This window comes from Cynocephalus volans, chromosome 14 (assembly GCF_027409185.1).
Source record: "Cynocephalus volans isolate mCynVol1 chromosome 14, mCynVol1.pri, whole genome shotgun sequence".
Lineage (NCBI taxonomy): Eukaryota > Metazoa > Chordata > Mammalia > Dermoptera > Cynocephalidae > Cynocephalus > Cynocephalus volans.
The window spans coordinates 37,715,345-37,737,205 of NC_084473.1; positions in this window are offsets into that span (position 1 = coordinate 37,715,345).

Below are 21,861 nucleotides of genomic sequence, written 5' to 3' on the forward strand. Positions count from 1 at the left end.
TTGGAAGCCACTTGAAATGGTGTAGTTAGGGAAGGCCTCTCCAAGGAGGCAACATTTCAGTTGGTATCTGAAAGTTAAGAAAGAATTGGCTATGCAAGGAATGAAGGCGAGAGCAGTGTGGGCAGCGGCACAAGTGCAGTCCTGAAGGCAGAGCAGGTGGCTGGAGTAGTGCGTGAGAAGGAGACTGGCAGGAGGTAAGGCCAAGAGGAAAACACAGGCCAGATGATGATAGAACTTGCAGACTTTGGTATTTTATTCCAGATGCCACTGGAAGCCATTAATGAGTTTTAAGCAGAACAGTGACATTATCTGATTTAAATAGTAGTAAATTAATTCATTTCAAGTCCTCCATGAATGATTGAGAAGTAGAAATTTCTAGCACTTGGTGTGGGCTAGCGGGGTCAAGATTTTCTGCTTCATGTGTCTGTTGACTTTGCATGGCCAAAGCTGGACTTTTATGAGCCCTGCCCACCTATTACTTAGATACACAGAATTCAGTGCCACAGGAAGTTAAAGATAATAATAATGGGAATTTTTATACATCACTTTTTATGTATCAGGATATAAATATTTTAATAAATTTATTTAATCATCACATATTAGGTCAACAAAATATTAATCGATAATTGGGGATAATTATTATCCCAAGTAAAGAGAAGTTCTATAATTTGTCCCAGCATACAGATAGTAAGCAGTGGATCTGGGATGCAAATTCACCTTGGTCTGAGTGTAAAGCTAGAATATTTAACCACGCTTTTATCCTGCCACCTCTTCTGTTAGAGTCAGCTGGCACTGTTGAACCAAATCTAGTCTTGCACTCTTATTTTAGAAGGGAGGCAGTCACAGCTAAGTGTTAAGGGGTCTGGGCAAGGTCTCATAGCAGCTAGTTAGTGACATAGGCTGAAAAATATACCTTGTACTCTGTGCTCATTAGTTGTCACTGACACTATTGCACTGCATGTGCCCTGGTATTCCATATACCAGTGTCAGTTTCTCACATTATGCCATAAGAATCTCTGATTTTGTAACACGTTAGCATGACAGCCCACTCTTGCATTAATGGTAAACCAAGATTACTTCACTAAAGAATTAAGAAGGAAACATGACTATATGTGCGAGGGAGGCCAGACAATATACCATGTGGGGGTAGCTCAAAGTCATGTGGTCCTCGCCTTGTCCAAAACCACAGCTAAAGAGTGAAAGGATTATTACAGTAATGACTATCTTGATGCTTTCGATTAATCTGCATCTTTTTCCAGCAAGAAAGTACCTTTAGACTTGTATGACTCTTTCCCTTTTCATACATATGTGCTTTTCATCTGTCCACACCAGTCAGGGATAACTTTATTTTTAATGCTATATAGCTCCTAGTTCTCATCTTCCCATGGCAGAGGAGAGGTGAATTGTGAGCATCAGAATGGTGTAGGGCCAGTTATTCACAGAGTGTCCCTGGAATGCCACATCTGTAACACCCTGATGGGTGCTGTGATAAAAAAAAAAAGGGTCCCATGGACAAGTGGGCTTGGGCCAGGCTGAGCTTACTGAGTCACATACATTTTTTTGTACTATGAGAAATCTCAGGTTCTTTAATGTGTACTATTAATATCAAAGACATGGGTATAATAGTAGCATTTCCCAGATATACTTGACCATGGAAACTTTTTCTCAGGGTTTCTGCTAAAACTTGGAGAACTATAAGTACTGTGTAACCTCTGACCTAATTCTCAGGCCCTTAGTCTGCTATAGTCAGGCTTGCTCTACATAAACAAAACCTGCACTAAGTACAGCAGGAAGATTCCCTATCCCTGGTACTCTTAATAGGTTTCTTATCCTTTCTTTATCTTTTAGCCTTTTTCACCTCATTTTTTTTCCTTTTTAGTATCAGCACGGGGTAATAAATAAATAAATAAAAACATAAATAAATAAATGCAGGTTGATATGGAGGTGGAGAAATATATAGTTTGTGCATTATAATTTCAAAGGCACAGAAAAGGCACCTCTGTTAAAAAAAATTCTATATTTCCCTTTAGTCCATTATAAGATTTTAATTATACACTCAGATTTATTTACATAGCTTTATTAGTGTTGCCTTAAAAAGAATATCTACCAGCCATTGATAACATCCGGTGAATTAGATTCTCTAATTCTCTAATTGTTCTCCCCCGGAAGGTTTTAGAGCTAGGGCTTTGAGAAAGAAAGAATTTTGATGAGGGCTGCTGAAGCCTGCTGCATTCTCTTTCTGTAGCTTATCCAGCCCAGTTTTCTACTTGCCAGTGCTACTCCTCCTTAATTGGGGTACTCCTGATTCCTTAACTCACATTCTTTTTATTTAGAAAACCCCCATAGCATGTAGCAGAGGCCTGCACATTCTGACCCTTGATGAGTGTTGAACAATGCATATACATCTGCATGTAAATTCATGCAGCATTCTCTTATTTTCAGTCAACTTGAATGGTAAAACAGTTAAACTAGTTTATTTTGAAACAACCTGATTCCACGTGATACTTCAAAGTGGCTGCAATCATGGTTAAAAACATGCATTTTAACATTACAACTCTTCCTGGAGATCTTTGGGATGCTGTTAGATCTATCTGTATTGTTTGAGGAACTTCCATACCATTTTCCATAAAGCCTGCACCATTTTGCAGTCCCACCAACAGTGTATGAGTTCCTTTTTCTCCACAACCTCGCCAGCATTTATCATTCTCAGTCTTTTGGATATTAGCCATCCTAACTGGAGTGAGATGGTGTCTCAAAGTGGTTTGGGTTTGCATTTCCTGAATGCTGAGTGGTGTTGAACATTTTTTTATGTGTCTGTTGGCCATTCATATATCTTCATTTGAGGAATGCTGATTCAGCTCCTTTGCCAATTTTTTAATTGGGTTACTTGTTTTTTTGCTGTAAAGTTTGAGTTCCTTGTATATTCTGGATATTGATCCTTTGTCAGATGTATATTTTGCAAATATGTTCTCCCACTCTGTTGGTTGTCTTTTCACTCTGTTAATTGTTTCTTTTGCTGTGCAGAAGCTTTTTAGTTTGATATAATCCCATTTATTTATTTTTCCTTTTGTTACCTGTGCTTTTAGGGTCATATTCATGAAGTCTGTACCCAATCCTACTTCCTGGAGTGTTTCCCTGTGGTTTCTTTGGGGAGTTTTATTGTTTCAGGATGTATATTTAATTTTTTAATCCATTTTGAGTTGATTTTGATATATGGTGAGAGGTACAGGTCTAGTTTCATTCTCCTAAATATGAATATCCAGTTTTCTCAGCACCATTTGCTGAAGAGGCAGTCTCTTCCCCAGTGTGTAGACTTGGTGCCTTTGTCAAAGATCAGATGGTGGTAGGTATATGGGTTGGTTTCTGGGTTCTCTATTCTATTCCATTGATCTGTGTGTCTGTTTTTATGCCAGTACCATGCTGTTTTGGTTATTATAGCTTTGTAATATAGTTTAAAGTCAGGTACTGTTATGCCTCCAATCTTATTTTTTTGCTCAGGTTTGCTTTGGCTATTCATGGTCTTTTGTTATTCCATATTAATGTCTGGATAGTTTTTTCCATTTCAGAGAAAACTATCATTGGAATTTTGATGGGGATTGCATTGAATCCATAGATCACTTTGGGTAGTATGGACATTTTTGCAATGTTAATTCTTCCAATCCAAGACCATGGGATATCCTTCCATCTTCTTGTGTCCTCTTTAATTTCTCTCAACAGTGGTTTGTAGTTCTCTTCATAGACATTTTCATATCCTTGGTTAACTTTATTCCTAAGTATTTTATTTTTTTGGTAGCTATTGTAAATGGGCTAGCTTTTTTGATTTCTTTTTCTGCAAGTTCACTGTTGGAGTATAGAAATACTACTGATTTCTGTGTGTTGATTTTGTATCCTGCAACTTTGTTGAAATCATTTATCAACTACAAGAGTTTTTTTGTAGAGGCTTTAGGCTGTTCAATATATAGGATCATATCATCCACAGACAGGAACCATTTGACTTCATCTTTTCCAATCTGGATGCCCTTTATTTCCTCCTCTTCTCTGATTGCTCTGGCTAGTACTTCCAACACTACGTCGAATAGGAGAGGTGAGAGTGGGCATCTTTGTCTAGTTCCTGTTCTTAAGGGAAAAGCTGAAAGCTTTTTTTTTTCAGCTGAAATCTGAAAGTTCAGGATAATATTGGCAGTGGACTTATCATATATGTCTTTAATTACGTTGAGATACTTTCCTTCTATACCCAATTGTAGAGAGTCTTTACCATGAATGAGTGTTGAATTTTGTCAAATGCTTTTTCAGCATCTACAGAGATGATCATATGGTTTTGACCTTTGACTTTATTGATGTTGTGTATCACATTTATTGCTTTGCATATGTTGAACCAACCTTACATCCCTGGGATGAATCCCACTTGATCATGGTGTATAATTTTCTGTATGTGTTGCTGTATTCTGTTAGCTAGTATTTTACTGAGGATTTTTGCATCTGTACTCATCAAAGATATTGGCCTGTAGTTTTCTTTTTTTGTTCTATCTTTGTCTGGTTTTCAAACACATTCTATGAGGCAAGCATCACCCTGATATCAATATGACCACAGTGGTTCGTTGGTCCTATGTGAAACCAAGAAGTTGATTCATGTGTAACAAAATGAAAAACAAACAAGTGAATAAGCTTCCATTAGCTGAGGGAACTGCCCTCTACAGAGGATGGAGACTGTATGGTCCTACTGAAGAGTTAGTTAGATTTGATTGAATGAAATGAGCTGGGGCAGAGTTTTGCCATCTCATCTGGAGAGAGTTGAATGGCTTTGCATAAAGGACAGAGAGGAATTGGCAGTTCCACGAAGAGGGTGAGATGAAGAGATGGAAAATTGGACAAGAGAAAAGAAGTCAGAAAGATGAGGTGAAGCTAGTCTTATGGACAGGCACAGCAAGAGACAATTCCCCAAGGTGAAGTGAATGAAACGTATTTAAGAACAACTTAAGTTCATTGAATTGCAATCATACATGCTTTGGGGATATTATTAGTTGGTTGATTGATTGATTGGTAAGTTTGGCATTTGGAGAAATTCAGTTCTGAACAGAAAGAGCAAGTACGTGAGAACCAGGAGCCTAGGAGCAGCAGTGGCCTTGAGGATGAGGCTGCTTAGGGATCTGCAGGCAACTTTGGGGGTTGGGGACAGATGTTTCAGACCTGCACCAGGCATGGGACAGGGATTGGAGCTGATTTTATCTACATCTTGAGGGGCCAGAATACCTTGGCCAACATCTGGTTTACACATATGCGATTCAAACACTCATGGGTTTCCCTGGGTCCAAACTATAACCACATAGCATCTGCTTCTCATAAGCTGCTCAGAGAGAAGGTCAAAGAAGCTCTTATCCAAAGACAATGGCATGTTTACTTTTTCATTTAGAAAAAAATCAATGGATTAACTTGTTAATATAGAAAATGTGAAAAACCTGAGAAGAGTCTCTTAACTTGAGAGCCTATTGCCAGCTGGCACATACATGGCAGTGGTCTGAAGGCTCAGAGAAGGGCTGGCCTGGGAGGAAGATTAGCAGTGATTTCCACTCAGAGCTGAGCAGAGATGCCAGGTAGGAAAAGTGCTGACTTCTGCAATTGGAAGACACTTCTGCTAATGAAATAAAATAGGATTTTTTTTTTTTTTTGGAATTGACCCAAATGGCTCTGTACTCAGCATAAACCATCATTACTCCCTCTCTGATTAAAATAAAACAACTGTTGGAAAGCTGACTTGGACTAAGCTGGCAAGCAGGACCCAGTGGACTTCACTTTTTTCTAGTTCAGAGCAATGAAAGATTTTCCAGCAAAGAGGGCATCTTTAAGTGAAAATACTAATGAGTAAAAACTATGCTATCTACCCTAAGTGAATCATTGTACAGTATATGCATGTATAGAAACAACACACTGTACCCCACAAATATGTACAGGTAAATGTTAAAATAAAAAAGTATTAAAAAATGCCTACAATTATGTCCATTAGTACTTTTATGTACTAGGTGCTGTGCTAAGAACATGTATCACATGCGTCACTAAATTAAATTTAATTTTCACCACAGATATTATCTGTGGCTAGTAGAAGTCCTGTGGTTTCTCTACTTTAGCAAATATTGACTTTTCAGGCCTTTGGAATTGACTGATAGCAATCTGTCATCACCACTGTTGATTGATTAAATATCAATGTCATTTTTACTGTGGTGTCCCGTCTCAAAGAACAAGTCAATACCACACCTTTAAATGAAATATGGACTATTGTGATTACTTCTGAAGTTCTTGAGGCAGATCTGGGGAAGTAAGGAAAAAAATAAAAAACACCTAAAAACAAACCTAATTGAGTTATGTAACCTCGGTTAGATTAATAACTTTTCATAGTCTGAAATTTTTTATCTATAAAATAAAGGATTTGGAATCTGAGATCTTTTCTGGCCTCTCTAGCTGAAAAATCTATGACTCTATGTTTTAAAGCCCTGAGATCTATTGCTGTTTCTTCTATGCTGATTTATCTAATAATTCCTGACACCGTCACTTATAAATAAGGGATCAAGGCTGAATTGAAGCATTCAACCGAGGACCAGGACACCTGATGTCCCTGAAACCGGCACAGCAGTTGTTTCTTTCTGTTCCTCTCTCAACATTTGGAAATGGAAACTGTCTCCACTTTTTCTAAGTGACAACAAATTGGATAAGCTTGATTTCATCAAGTTTCATAGAACTGAATCTATGTAAATAAAACTTTATAGCTAACATGGATAAAGCTCTCAAACATACTGTTGCAGAAAACCAAGTTACAGAATATGCACAATGTAACGGGACTTATGTGACACATAATTTTACGTGTGTGTTTGTGTGTGTGCACACACAAATGCCTAAAAATGATTGGGGTAGTGGTCAAAGAAAGTTAAGGCTCGCATATAATATTTACATGTTTTTACGAGAGAAAGATAGCATTTTTATTTGGATATTTAAAAGCATTAAAACAACACTGTGATATTTGTTGGTGGTACAATATTTGCTATCTTTGGATGGCAAGTCTTTGAGAATGGACCAGAAGAAACTGGTCACCTACACGAAAGGATCTGGTTGGCGTTTGCATGGTGGACAAGTGGTGGGTGTTGAAAGTGCATCATGAGATGGGCGGCGTGATACGGAAAAATGATGCAGATACAGATTGCTGTATTTTGAGGACTTGACCACAAGCCTCATTTTTTGCTGTTTCATGATTTGTCTCCTGAGGTATTTGGTGTAGGTCATTTTGGGAAGTGGTCCCGGCTGGACTCCTCAGCAACTCATTAGGTTTATTGAAGTTGTCTTAACCCTGCCAGGTCAGGAAGGTCTCACCTCTGTCACCTTCCCCTGAGAGTTGTGGCAACCTCCCAGAGTTAGTAAATTCTGGAGATTTGAAAACCTAAATAAATACCAACGAAATGGACCCTTCGTGTCTCCAGATACTTGTATGTTAAGAGAAATGTTGTTGCTTTCAGGAAAGAGGTTGAGAATGTGCTTACTTTGAAGGAAAGCAAAGATGACCTGGTGCATGTGAAATTTAGGACAGGCATTGGTGTGGTGTGTGCCTTTGTGTGTGGGGTGTTTGTTGGATGTTGGAAGAATACTATACTCCCTATTACTGTTCATTTAGGTTCTATAGCAATTAATAGCTATTTTTAAAAAGCCAAAAAAACCTTTCTGTATTCATCATTTCATTTCATCCTTACAGTAATCTTAAGGATTAACATACCCAATTTTAAGATGAATCTGAAGATTAGAGAAAGTAAATGACTTGCCAAAGGATATTCATCATGTCAGTCACAGAACTGGATCCCAACTAACTCCATTATCAGCCTCCTGATAAGGAGCCCTGCTGCAGGCTGGGAGCTCAGAGGGAGTGGCCTGGTGACACAGCTGCCTACAGTGGGTCCTGGGGGTTAAAGGAAGTAGGGTACAGATAGCACTCAACACCCTGCTTGCCATCTGATTGTTCCACACACACAAACTTGGTGGATACTATCGTCATGTATTGCTCCAATTATTTGAACTTCAGGAAATATTAAGGGCAACCCTCCCGACTTTGATAGGACTGTCTGACATGGTTCTTCAGTCTCTCCCTCTTCATGCCGCCCCACCCCTTTGTACCTTGATGAGCATGATTTACATTTCAGGGAGAAAGGGAGAGAAGGAGGAAGAGAAGACGGGAAAGAATAAAAAAAGGAAGGAAAGAAGAAACTATTACAGATACAGCTAAAAATACCCCTCCACATTCTATACACGTTTTCTCCTTTCCCGAGATAACCGCTATCCTGAAGCAAGTGCACATCACGTTCCTGTATTATTTTCATACCTTCAATTCATCAGTATTGTTTTGTGTTAAACCAGACTTACAGATGTGAGAGCTAAAGGCTAGGATTTCCTGGGAACTGGATTAATCTCTTTAAAAAAAAATACAGTTTTTATCACATATGAAAGTGTCCCTAACAATACACTGTTTCGTTTTCCTGATAACTGGGCTTTAGTGTTATGCTGTGTATAGTCTGCAACTTGCTTTTGTCACTCAAATTATATTTCTAAGAGTTATGTATATCTTTCACCTATTTTCATTCATTTTTCTCTCCTGAATAATATTTTTTGTGTATATACCAAGATTTGTTTTATCCATTCACCTGTGGGCAGATATTTTTTGTTTTTTTCCAGCTTTTTGCTACTGTGGACAAATGTCTCTAAAAAACTTCCTTCCTTCCTTCCTTCCTTCCTTCCTTCCTTCCTTCCTTCCTTCCTTCCTTCCTTCCTTCCTTCCTTCCTTCCTTCCTTCCTCTCTCCATTCCTTCCTTTCCTTTACCAAAAATATTTATTGAATACTAATATCCCAGGCACTATTCTAAAAAGTGGGGATATAGCAATGGACGAACTGAAGATCTCTGTCTTTGTAGCTTAGATTCTTGCGATCAAAATAGCTAATAAACAAGCAAATAAGTAAAACACATAGTCTGTTGTGTGTTGATAAATACTAAGGTAAAAAAATATAGCAGAGAAGAAAGAAAGGAAGTTTTGGGGGCAAAACAATTATAATTTGGGGAAGGATACCAAGGGAGTTCTCATGGAGGTACTCTTTGAGCTAAGACCTGAAGGCAGTGAAGGAAGGAGCCATGCTTGTGTCTGGGGAGGAGAATTCCAGGTAGAGAGTGGCAAGGTCAGGGGTCCCAAGGCAGGGGCAGACCTGGTACGCTCCAGAGCTCATAGAGTGGCCAGCGTGGCTGAAACAAACGATGTGTAAGATGGAGAGTGGCTGGAGATAAGGTTGGACACGTAGGAGGTGGGAGGCAGGGGTGGGAGAAAGCACCCGATCGTGAAGGGCCTTACAGGACTGTGGCTCTTACTGTGAGTGAGGTGGCAGGTCACCCCAGCTCCGTTTTGATCAGGATCCCTGTGGCTGCTGTGTTGACAAAAGTCTGTAGGGGCTAGAATAGAAGCAGAGACCGGTTAGGAATCCAGGTATGACAAGACAGTGGCTTACCCACACTTATTTTACCTATTCCTCATAACAGCCTTTAAAGGTAAATGTTGTACCCATTTTACCAGTGAGGAGTTGAGGCTCAGAGGGTTCAGCAAGCTCTGTAACTTACGGTCACATAGCCTGTTTATGGCAGAACAGGACTTGAACCTATGTCTGACTTTACTTCTATTTCAAGAAATATTTCATGCTTGCAGCAAAGCTATTAAGGCTTATTTGGAACCCCAAAATACTAACGTGGCATTTAGTCTAAATGGAGTAGATTATTTGAACCTGGAATGCTGTTGAGAATCCCAGCTGTGCTGTTTCAGCTCTCAAATACACATATCTACATAAGGAAGAATATCTAAGATACCATCAGAACCGTGACAGCCACAGTTCTCTGCAGGGACAGCCCTCAAGGATTACCCTGCTATTACATGACTATAATTAGATTCATTGAGAAACATTTCTTTTTTCCTGTTGACTGCAAACTTTTGGAAGGGCCGTGACAATTTGTTGCCCTCCAGGTTCCATTTTCGTAATTGCTCATTAAAGGTAATTGCTAACATAATGTCTAACCAACAGATTATAAACAGAATTTTGTGTTTTAGGATTTCAAAGCCCTCTACACATCCTCGGGAGACATTGCTACATGGTATATTTGGTAGTGCGGTTTTTAGCTGTGGAATTCATACGGTGCCATAAAGATTTAAAACAGGAAGGAAACTCAAAAATTCCTTAATGTACTACCTTTATTTTTATAGATGAACAAACTGAGGCAAAGGAGAGGCTGTTGGTTTAAAGTTATTCATCGATCCAGAGCTAAGCAAAGATGTCATGCATGGCACTCTAGTGTATTTGAAGGAAAAGGTCTTTTGACATAAAAGGTCTCTGGCTGTGTGACCTTGGGAATGTTACTTAAACTTTCTAAACCTCAGTTTCTCCATTGTAAAAGCTGGAACTATCTCGTAGGGGTAGCTGGGAGAATTATAAATATGTCAAAAAGCTTCCAGGCGTTATCTGGCACAAGGTATGTGCTAGCTGTAATTTGTGTTCTTTTTTTTAGTTCAACGGTTTTTTCAATTCTCCTTTGCAAACTACTGACCTTCAAGTTCAAATCCAAGCCAAACTTCAAGCCTTGTCTATAGTGACAAATAAAGCCGCCTTGACCCATCTCGATACTTACTCATTCAGATATGTATTTTAGATATATAATCATGAAAGTATGTGTTTTACGAAGGAGCTAGGCTCCGAAGAAGAGAAGGAAATGTGGCCAGTACTGATTACACTTTGGAGCACCCCAGTGAAGGTAGTGAAGAGGCAGTGACTTCTTTCAGAAAGACATTATGTGATTTTTCATTGTCAGGGGTCTGGAATCTCACATGTGTGCCCAGCAAGGGTCTTTTGTCTGCAAGAATTTGGAGTGTCTTGTTCTTTCTAAATGGGTTTTCAGTGTGCTGTAGGGCGTTTGATTGCCATGAAGTACACTAGACACATTTCCTTCGGGTGCAAGAATGAGAAGTTATCAACTTTATAAGTTTGAAGCACACTTAGCAAAGCTTCACCATAAAAATGACTTCTTGTTGTTCTAACATCTGCCTTCAGAGCTACTGTTATCCAGAACAAAACATAATTGCGATAGTGGGGGATTCACTGTTATGATCTCTTGAGAGCACATGGTGCTGTTGGAAGAAGTCTCAAAATTGAAGAGTACTTAGGCAGGGAGAACATTTTGTCTTTTCTGCTTTTAAAAGAAAGATGCTGCCAAGTGAAGCCAGATAAAGACTCACTGGATATTCTTTGGTGGGAATGCTATGGTTAAAGGGCAAGAGAGAGCCTTCTGGATTCAGTTTGTCCAGAGTTTCTGAGTCTCTTGGGTACTGACATATTTACCAAATCCCCAAGAAATACACAATAAACCAGGAGGTTAATATATTGATTTACAGCAGAGGCGAATGCCTTTCCAACGACTAGAGTAATGTGTTCAGTATCCAGAACATCTTCTTGATGTCCTGATATCTGTTACATCAAATTAATGATCATAAAAGTCAAAATATATCCAGGTTGTAGATCAGCCTAGTGAGTGATGAAGCATGCCTGCTCTATCATAGATAAGGTATTGTGCTTGCTTGGGAATTATCCACCCAGGGATATATTCAAAAAGGCTTCATGCATAGCACTCGTCTTCTTTAACACAGTCTTTCTTCAGACCTGTTACAGGAAAAAGGGTCCCTTTATAGCTTTCATTAATTACTGGTAGGCTGTGTTCATCTTGAGGGTTTCCCAATTCTTCATTAGCAGTGAGTTTACAAAACACTTCTGAATCAACATTCTTGAATCTTAGTGCTGTTTCCTTCTCTAAGGATGACTTTATCTCTAAATATTGGGAACCAGTGTTTACTGCAGAATACTAAATTTTCTGCTTGGCCAGTCCTACATTTGAACATCATAAAGATATTAGTGGAGTTTTCAAGTTCCACACTTGGTGATCCAATCACCAGAAATGGTAGGAAGGAGACAATGAGGAAACATGGGCTTTAGATGAAATAGACTGAAGTAACTTGTTTTATTGACTATCAGCCATGGTTAAAACTCTGGGAAAGGTAGGTCTCAGACTTGGCAGTGATATGCTCAGGGAACAGACATTTATTTACATGGGCAGCAGCATTTTGGAAACAGCAGTGTGAGCCCCATAGTCTCCTTACATATTTGAGGTATGTCACTGGCCAGAGGGACCCTCCAGCATCCAGCCGTTGGAGGGCCAAAGAGCTGAAATCCAAAGCCTAGTTTTGTTAAACAATCCATTCTTATGTGAGTTACCTTTCCTGGTAAATCACCAGTTTGGCCTTAGCCTTTTTGTCCTTTTGGAAAATCTCTGAGTTACCTCAAAATACAAAAACAGACAGACAAATAAACAAACAAAAAATACCCAAAGGTCCATAGTCTTTTTAAAAAATTTTTATTTTTATTTTATTTTTATTTTATTTTATTTTTTAAAAAGGTCCATAGTCTTCTGCAAAGGTGAAAGGAGATGTTATACTTATATTCAAAAGAATTGTATAAATACAACCTTGGGCTAATCACATGTGTATTGCCACTGTGCTGGAAAACAATTATCAGTACTTAGAAATACCAAATATAGCAACTGAGGGAACTTCCTGATTAACGGTTGTAATTTTTTTTTTTATAGCAAGAGACATGGTCAATGGACTCTTTCGTGAAGCCTAAAGAGGGACAGCCAAGACACTGTTTGCTTGCTGCCATTAAGATATAATATTCAATGATTGTTGAAGTCATATAGTTTCAGGTCATTATAGTGTGATTGGAATTGTTATATGTTACTGACTGTACATTTCTGCTACAATTTAAAGTTTATTAAAATGATCCCTGTTGGTGTCTCCTCCAGAGTAGCATCATAATTCACGATTATTTCTGGCTCCACTGGGGAGTAATTTACACAGGGAGGTGGATCGGTAACTGGACTCTCATTTACTCTTCTCATTCCATATCTGTTTGCCCCTCTCCTGCTTCCTTCTAAAAAGAGTATCACTAGAATTAATGGAAAAATTATCCTGGTCTTAATGATTCCCAACTGGTTTTATATAAGCAATCTATCAAATGCTGACAAAAATTAACATATATATTTTGTTTCATTATAAACATGATAGGGTCCAGTTGCTAGCCTGTAGGATTCCTGGAGAACAGTCTCCAGGAATCTTACAGAATTCCTGAAGAATTGGCTAGTTATTTTCAAACTGCACTGTGAAGCAGCAGAGAACATTTAAATCTCAGAGTTGTCACTTACTAGCTCTGAATCTTTCGGCAAACTAATCTGTGAACCCTATTTCTTCAGCTCTAAAAGGTGGGCAGCAATAACTATTTATTTGGAGGATGATTGTGAGGGTTAATGATATAACAGAGGTGAGGCACTTAGTATAGGACTATTCACGTAATAGATGGTCAATAAATACTCTGCTCATCTTCCTTTTGAAGACTACTATCCCATGCAAGCTTCAAAAGTTCACAAAGAGCCATCAAATGAGCATTACACACAGCAAAGCAAAATATGTCTCTGACTTCTAAGCTTGTATGGGCATGGGAGCAGCCATGAGGCTGGAGAAATATGACCACTTCAGTCCCCCTTTTTCCCAAGTCAAATGCTAAATTATGAAGTATTGTAGACATTTGCTGCATTTAATTTTTGCTTCCCAATGCATTTTCTTAGGTATGAGAAATCTGCTTGAAGAATTGTGTTTTATTAAAGGATGGTGATTCAATAAAAGATTTTTGGCTGCTCAATTCTGCAAAAGGGCTGGTGATCAGTACTTAAAGTATTAATAACCAAGCAGCTCAAAAACAAAGCAAGAGGTGTTTTGGGTTCACTTCCATATTTTTATTCTGGTGAACACTTACCTTTCAGGAAGAAATCACCTTTAGAGATTTGTCCTTTAATATCGTATTAATATTTGGAGGTCTAATTGAAAAAGTGAGCATTGTCTTCTCCCTGAACCACTGAACTCTGCCCTGTGTGGGCATTTGAGGAATATGTAGAATGATTGATGAAGACAGTTTGAAAGCTGATATGTAGGAATAAGTTCTACATCTCTTACCCTTTGGCTGACAGAACTCAAATCTTAGAAACACATTTTCTCACCCTGCGCCAATGTTATTTTGCTTCAGAAATCATGGTTTTATGTAAAATACAGCCAAGCAGCAGTTCTTTGCAACAGTCCGCACTGTCAAGTAAAGAAGACAAAAAACTTTATTGTGCCCCTCACAGAAACAGCAATATTTAAGCTACAGACTAGGGCTGCAGAAGCAAACAATGTTTTACAGTGTCTTCTCCACCCACTTCATTCTCTGCTGCCAGTTCTGCGCTGACCCGGTGTGAGTGTCTCCACCGTTGGCCTGCTCTGCTCTTGAGCTCCGTGGACAGGTGCAGCTCTGCCCACCCCTTTGTCCCACACCCTTGGTCCTTTTTGTCATCCGTTTGCCTATTTCTCATTGCTCTTCCCTCCACACCCTTCATCCCGCTTCTGCCCGTGCTCAAGCTGGGTCTCCACGTCTTGTTTGCCCATCTTGGGCTTTGTTCTGCTCTTTGTGTTTGGGGCTGAAGTATCTCTGCTAGGATGGCACGCCTCCCGTGTTAGTGTAGCCTGGGATGTTTCCCAGTACTTCAAGAAATCCACTTTTTTTCCCCCCATGTTATTATAGAGGCCAAGAGACGCAGGAGGCCCTTTTAATATCAGGGTGTCCTGAGTCCTTGGAAGGTGAGGTCACCAAGTTTCCCTACACTCTGTTGTGAGCAAGCTTCAGTTTCCTGGTTGATGAAGTTTCTGTATCCGCGCAGCTGGCTGTGTTGGGAAAGGGAGGGCGTGGGGTGAAGAATCTATGTTACTGAAGATGGGGTAGGGCCTTGTGAAAGGGACCTTCGGTCACTCCTTAATGACACAGAAGTAGGAAAGCCTTTCCACTGCATGCTGGGAAGTGGAGATTCCAGTGTGATATTTCCCCAAGGAACCCCGTGATTTTTCGGAGTAAACCTGATTGATTAGTTCTGGTTTGGCAAGGTGGATGTGTGTTAGCAGTACATTTCCTCTCAGAAATTTTTCTGAAACATGCACAGTGTCCTCTGGACTAAGGAGGCCTAATGTTTTGGTATTTGAAGTCCTGAAAGGTGATGGAAATTTCTTGTCTCCTTCCCCAATGTTTCTGCTATTTAGTGCTGCACAGGCATCTACTGGAATTGACATGCTCTTCTCTCTGTTACAGTCTCTTCCTTTTTCCTTCGATGAGAAGGCAACAGGAGAGTGAACACCCCGGTAGAATTTGCACCCAAGTGTTATATCCTCTCAGTGTAATCATAAAGCAATTCTCCTTAGATACCTGCATAACAGCAGCAATTATACCTCTCCTGAGCGTCCAGCTGGCTGTAGGGATGGCATGCTTTTACTTAAGGGATCTCTGTAAATCCTACTTATCACACTACCCACCTGTGGTTGCATTTATGAGGGAAGCATTTCATTCTTATGCGTTTGCTTGGCATTTTTTGCTAGAATTCCCATTCCTCCCTCCCCCACCCAACTTCACCCCCACCATCCCTGTGAGTTCTGTTTTCTCCTTCCTAACCTATTTTTACTTGGTTATTTACTCGGTTATTTCTCTCATAAGGGATTTCTCAGCCTGGCTTTTTAGAGATTTCTCTCCTACTTTTACTGCCCTATTCCTCATCTCCCCACCCCACTATTTCCCTTTCCTTCCTTTCTTTCTCTTTGTTAAAGCAGCTCCACTTCCTATCCCCCTTCTTCCTTCATTTTGTTATTCCATCAGTCTCACCACCTCCCCCAGATCAATCAAGCAGCACATGACAGTAATAATAGCAAAAATAACAGCAGTAGCAACAGCAACAACCAATACTCTGGCCACCCTTACAGAGTGCCTACTATGTGCCAGTCTTGGTCCCCGCAGAACTTATTGAGAAGTCACTTAAAAAGCAAGATAGGTATCATCATCCCTGTTTTATGGATGGGAAAAATAAAACCTAGAGACATCAATGACTGTTCCTAAGTATTATGGTACTGGTTGGCAGACTTGAGATTTAAACCCATAACTGCTTGTGTTCTTTTCACTGTACCATGCTGTCTGACAAGAAAGGCCTTGTATAGTCACATGAAATGACAGTAGTTTTTCTTTTCTTGAGCCCTTGGTCACTGTTCTGTCAGGAAGAAACTGTGGCTCTGAGAGGTTAACTTGTTTGTGCACAGAAGGCTTGTAAGTGGCAGAAAATCTAGGATCAAACTGGAGCAGCGTTCTGCATTCTACCTGAGGCTGCTTAGGGAAAGCCTTGGTGCTCATTAGTGGGAGCTACTAAGAGCAGGTGTGGATGGCTCCACTGCTGGCTTATAAGTAGATGCAAATTAGGTAAAGGTTATTAAAGAAATTACTAAAAATTATTTCACATATCTTAATTTATAGTATTTTTCCTGCTAGCTTAGGCAGTGAATATCAATTTAGCTGCTCTATACCCCTCTTTTAAACACACTGGACAAGACAGAGTCAATGTTTGGAGCTATTTTGATCTCCCCTTTGAACATTACAGCAGTTAGTGCTCAGCCATTCAGCATCAGGACAGCTACTAGACTCCCCTGAAGTTAATGTACAAGCTCATATTCTGTATTTGAAGTTAGAACAGGAGATCCTCAAACGATGAAAAGAGGTATTGTTTAGAACACAAACTTATCTAATATTTCTAGGTGAGAACCTGATTTTAAGCTTTTGGATTTTGCAACAATGAATTTTGGTTTATATTAGCTAAGGTTTTATTAAATTCTTGGGGGAATTATTGCAACTTTGGCCTTTAACAGCAGCCAAACTTATTATTGCTCTTTCTCCTCTTCTGAGAATTTCTTTGACATTTCTCAAATTACATAAATGCCTTTCAAGTCAGTAGTTGATGGGCCTCCTAACAAATGATCTGACTGGACTTCAGTTCTTTCTTATGAGTTTTAAGATTAAACAAAGTTCACAAATATTTAATGACTCAGCATTATGGGAAACTTGTGCTGGTTTTGACGTGAAGTGGCTGGTTGAAGCTAGAGCATACTTAGCCTTCGTATGATGGATTCAGGTTTTTGCTTTTAATATAAATTTTGACTATATCAATCATTTGTTTTAAAATAATTAATTGCTTGATGCAGACGTTTTAATGTCCTGATAAAATGTTCAAAGTGATAGTTTGATGGTTTTGGTCATACAAAGTCAACTTAAACACCATTGTGAGATTTGTGCTAAATCCACTGTTTAATTTTTTCAATTCACACATTCTGATATAGTAAAATATCATTAGAAGTGTCATGGTGAATTAATCAAGTTTGAGGGTTTTTATTCACTACATATATTATTAACGTATTTTCTTGTTTATGTCTTCACCAATTCACTCTATAAATTAACACAATTTTTTATAATTGAGTTTTTCTGATGAACTACTATAACTTCTTGAAGAGATGTGCTTCATTCATGAGATAGTAATATTTTAATTAATCTTTAGATGTCTGTAAGTACAGATTGGATAGAGTAAATCCAGTCTGGGCTATTTTCACATAGAAAACACCTCCTTGAGTTTTACTGCATTAAGCTCAGCCCACCTATGCACATTACTCAGTACCTTAGAAGGTTTCCTTTGAGGATCAGGGCTTAATTAGATCAGTTTTAAGAATAAGGACTAATGAGAGGAAAACATGGACTCAAAGGGAGCAGAAATTCACACATTTAGTGTGTGTAATAGACCTCTAGGAAAGGTAAGGTTGGTCAGGGTCAAGTACAATACTCCCTCTCGTTGAGTATAAAAGGAACACTTGCAAGTCTGCAAAGAGGCACACATGCAGGTGACCTTCTGGAAAGCAAATGTCATTAGAGTATGGCCAAGCTTGCCAACAGGCTTATTCTGTTCTCCTGGGCTGTTATATTTCTTCCTGCAAAGAAATGAATTGGCTTTCTGACACACCAGTTTTATTTTCCTTCCAGGGCCTGGATGAAACAAGATTTGATGATTCCTTGACGATCTTGATTTGTAGCCTTGACAGAACGCCCCCTAGAACCAGCTGACCTTCCTGTCAAGGCTCTAACTGATAAGGTTAAAGCTCATTGATGATATATTTAGCCTCAAGTATGAAAATGTCAGGATAATTAGTATTCAAATATGGCAAGTTTTCCCTTTTTACTAATGAGATTGAAAGAACACTGGAAAGGATATTTGTGATGGAAAAATTAGGAGAGCTTACAGAAAAATGCAACAGGTCAGCAATCTTGATAATTTAAACCCTGAATTTTTGTTAATGTTACATTATTTGGGATCCAATGCATCTTCATAATCATCAGATTCATCAAGAAATATTCATTATGAGCTGGCTCTGTGCCAATCACTATGCTGGACACTTGGGTATGAAGAAGTAGAGACACAGCTCCTGCCTTCATGGAGCCTGCATTTTAGTGGGTCAGGCCCTATGCTTTTTTGACTGGTGATTCAGTCTCTTTTATACTCACTCTATCATAACTCTTCAAAATCGACTCCTATGATTTATTTCCTTCTGTAAGATATTACTGGCATCTAAATATTTCTCTTTGTCTTAGAGAAATGGTGGTAGTTAAATAGAGGGGTGTGGAATGGTTGGGTGGTATTTATGAAAAGAGAATTGATATGTAAAACATATAAAGAGAAAGAAATTATCTTTTTTCCCAATTGTTTAAAGGTCACTGATGCTAGCTCATTATAGATAGATCCAGTAACAGCCTTGGAGTATTGGAGTCACTATTACTTCAGTTATCACTCATTTACCCAATTGTTTTCAAGACTACTATGGTCGTAGCCAAAATGAAAAGAAAATCTTGTCATTCCTCTGCTCAAAAATCTTAAATTGATACTCATTGCCTGCTAACTCTGGAAAACACAATGTTCAGAGAAAAAAATGCAGAAGTGATACTCACAGTAGGGTACTACTTATATAATTTAAAAAACCATTAAAACAATACTATATGTTGTTTATGTGTCAGATATATAAAAATATAGTAAAAATGTCATGCACGGCAATGATAAATACCATATTCAGGATAGTGTTTAGTGTGGGGGTAAGGAGGTAGGATAATGCAATGAGAAGGGCTTTATATGTGCTAATAATATGTTATTTCTTAAGGGGGAAGGCAATGCAAATGAAAAATGCTTCATTAGTGTTTGTATTTTATTTCTTAAGTTAGTTGGTGAGTGCACAGATGGTCCATTATATTAGTCTCTTAACTTTTTTGGGTATAAATTTCATCTGAAAAGTTTCATTTAAAAAGAGGAGTGGGAATTAGAAAACACATTATTCTAATGCATGTATTAAGTCTTTGCTTAAGTCAGTATTATTTTCTGTTTCTTCATCTCTACCTAGGGATTCATGTGAGAAAATATAAAGACTAGCTTGTGTGACTCTGAGCGCTCTCAGCTCTGTACAGTTTGTCAGCTTCCTGTCGGCCCCAGACCCAGGGCGGCTGGCCACGTAAATGTTACTTCTGAACATTTTCTAGATGGCTGCTTCCTGTATACATGTCGACTGCTCTCTTCAGCACTGGTATTGCACTTGTTCTCCCAATGGGATTTACTTTGTTTGGCCAGGAAGCAGTAGTGGGGCTCAAAAGCAATTTTTACCAATAGAACTTTGAACTGCTAAACTCATCCCTGGGCTCAGTGATTCTTTCCTTTCCTGGTGCCCTAGTTGTAGATTAATTGTGACAAGGCCCAGAGCTGGTGCTCCATAAACTAAAGAGTGCAACTGGAATCTTTTCAGCTTGGACTGTCATTTTGAGCAGATTCTGAGTATTATTGCTCAAGGATATGTGACCTACCAAGGTGTTTAAAATTTTATTTTTTCCCTACTTGTCCTGGAAGCACAATTAAAGTTACTTCTCTTCTCTCTAGGTTTTAACTAGTTACGAGAAGCTGGTATAATCTTGAGAAGCAAGTACGATCTTGAGGAAACTGTCTACATTACAGTAAATGTTTAAGAAGTGGAGAAGTTGTTGTCTGTGGCTGGTATAGTTGAACGTACAAAGGGAAAACCCTAAAAATATGAGCTAAGAAAGGTACGGAGTGATGAAGCAAACTTCATAGGCCACAGGATTTGTCATATGGTGCACAGGTAATCTATATCAATTTACAAGTGACACCATCAAAATTTTCTTTAGTAAACAGATTGATTTCCAACAACTAAATTTTTGTATTAACTGAGAAAAATTTGGTTTCCGTATCACACAATGACTCACAAAATGTATATATGTATATATATGTACATATGTGTGGATGTATCTATATCTATATATCTATATATCTATTGTGTATTTTAAAAACTCTACACCAACCTTTATGTGCTATTAAGATTGGGATCCAACTAGGTGAAAAATAAGTGCTGCTGAGTTATGCAAAGTTTCTTGACAGTTACAGCAAAAGAGCTATCTCCTTTATTAAAATTTTCATAGACAGGAAGTAACTACTACCCTGCTATCCAAATGTGGAAAAGCATGGGAAGAATACATACGATCTCTCTTAACCCTTCATTGTACTCTTTAGGGGAAATGTGGAACACGTGATTGGTGAGGGTGGACAACAAAGGATTTGAGCACGGGGGCCTCAGCCTTGCCTGGGTGTCTCTTGAAATGACCTGTTCTCAGCAGCACTTCTTTGCTCATTACTGTGATGAGCTTTTTAGGTTGGTTATGTCTGTACAAACAGTGGAAGAAAGCTCCATTTGGTGGAGCAAAGTACAACTTAGAGATAGACTAAGAAGATTAATTCTAGCCATAGGTTAAACCAAACTTTTTAGTTTAGCCTTATCAGGAACAATGCTGTCATTTTTATTGTCATTTTTTCAATTCCTGTGTCTTGCCAAATTCATAATAGGGTCCAAACTCATAATAGGGAGAGCGATGTAATTAATGATTATCCTTCAACCCCAGTGACTGCCACATGGTACCTGCCTTTGTGAACATGTGTAGGAAAGGGATGTGGCACTATCTCTGGTTCTTTTCCTGCATGAAACATTGGAAAATGACCTATATTCTCTATATCTGAAAATCTTTTCTATCAGGACTTCTCAATCTCAACACTATTGATGTTTTGGGCCTGATAACTCTTTCTTATAAGGGCTGTCCTGTGCATTTTAGGAAGTTAGCAGCAATTCTGGCCTCTACTTACTAGATGCCAGTAGTACTCACCCAGTTGTGACAACCAGAAATGCCTCTAGACATTGCCAAATGTCCCCTGGGGGGCAAAATTACTTTCGTTGGAGAACCATTATTCTCTATAAAACCCAGTACTTATTTTTTATTTTGTAAGCCAGTTCAAAAGGAGAACTTTCCATAAAATCTAAGAGACTTGTAGCAATATAAATCGGTATTACACACACTTTTATTTAATAGATCAGAATAAGATTCAAGAGGCCCAGATTGTAGTCTTGGCTCTGCACAAAAAAGCTATGTGACCTTGGGTAATTTACCCCCAAATTTCCTAAGTTTAATTTTTCTCATATACGAGACAGTTAAATGTTATACAATAATACATTCCTCCTGATTTTTATTTCTATTATTGCATATTTGGAGGCTTTCAAAAAGAGCTGATTTGACCCTATTTACTGTCCTGGTGGCAACCCCATTCTTTGGGAACCACTGTTACATAGCATGCCAATCCTTTGTGCCCAGGCATGCCCACATCCAGACCTGTCAGCTGCTGTGGCAGCTGCCCCACTCTATGGGAAAAATTACCCCATAGCAGGCCAATTCTCTGTGTCTATGCTCACTTATGCCTGGCCCTGACTGCTGCCCTGGAAGTG